Source organism: Arachis ipaensis, chromosome B7, assembly GCF_059453495.1.
Source record: "Arachis ipaensis isolate K30076 ecotype BB chromosome B7, ASM5945349v1, whole genome shotgun sequence".
Taxonomy (NCBI): domain Eukaryota; kingdom Viridiplantae; phylum Streptophyta; class Magnoliopsida; order Fabales; family Fabaceae; genus Arachis; species Arachis ipaensis.
The window spans coordinates 24172297-24173090 of record NC_142442.1 but is presented as its reverse complement, the minus strand read 5'-3'; the positions used below and the strand labels follow the sequence as shown (position 1 = coordinate 24173090).

General features: G+C 41.8%; 1 non-coding gene across 1 annotated transcript; it reads left to right on the top strand.

The window, feature by feature from the left end:
• The first annotated feature begins 464 nt into the window (after positions 1 to 464).
• LOC148550600 (small nucleolar RNA R71) lies at positions 465 to 572 on the top strand. Its single transcript, XR_015893688.1, has one exon. It is a non-coding gene; the product is annotated as a small nucleolar RNA R71 (small nucleolar RNA).
• Positions 573 to 794: the final 222 nt, after the last annotated feature.

Below are 794 nucleotides of genomic sequence, written 5' to 3'. Positions count from 1 at the left end.
TGAGGCCTTTGATCCTTCCATGAGAGATTTGGATGATTTCTCCATGATGGATTATAGGTGTTTCCATATGGTTCACCCGTGTAATTTACCTCTGCTATTGCAAGGTTCTCAGGATCATAAGCTTCTTCTTCATAAGAAGCCTCTTGAGTACTGTTGGATGCAGCTTGCATTCCATTCAGACTCTGAGAAATCATATTGACTTGCTGAGTCAATATTTTGTTCTGAGCCAATATGGCATTCAGAGTATCAACTTCAAGAACTCCCTTCTTCTGAGGCGTCCCATTACTCACAGGATTCCTCTCAGAAGTGTACATGAACTGGTTATTAGCAACCATGTCAATGAGTTCTTGAGCTTCTGCAGGCGTTTTCTTTAGGTGAATGGATCCACCTGCAGAAGTATCCAATGACATCTTTGATAGCTCAGATAAACCATCATAGAATATATCCAGGATGGTCCATTCTGAAAGCATGTCAGAAGGACACTTTTTGGTCAGCTGCTTGTATCTTTCCCAAGCTTCATAGAGGGATTCACCTTCTTTCTGTCTGAAGGTTTGAACATCCACTCTAAGCTTGCTCAGCTTTTGAGGAGGAAAGAACTTGGCTAAGAAAGCCGTGACCAGCTTATCCCAAGAGTTCAGGCTATCTCTGGGTTGAGAGTCCAACCACACTCTAGCTCTGTCTCTTACAGCAAAAGGGAAAAGCATGAGCCTGTAGACTTCAGGATCTACTCTATTAGTCTTAACAGTATCACAGATCTACAAGAATTCAGTTAAGAAATGAAAAGGATCTTCAGA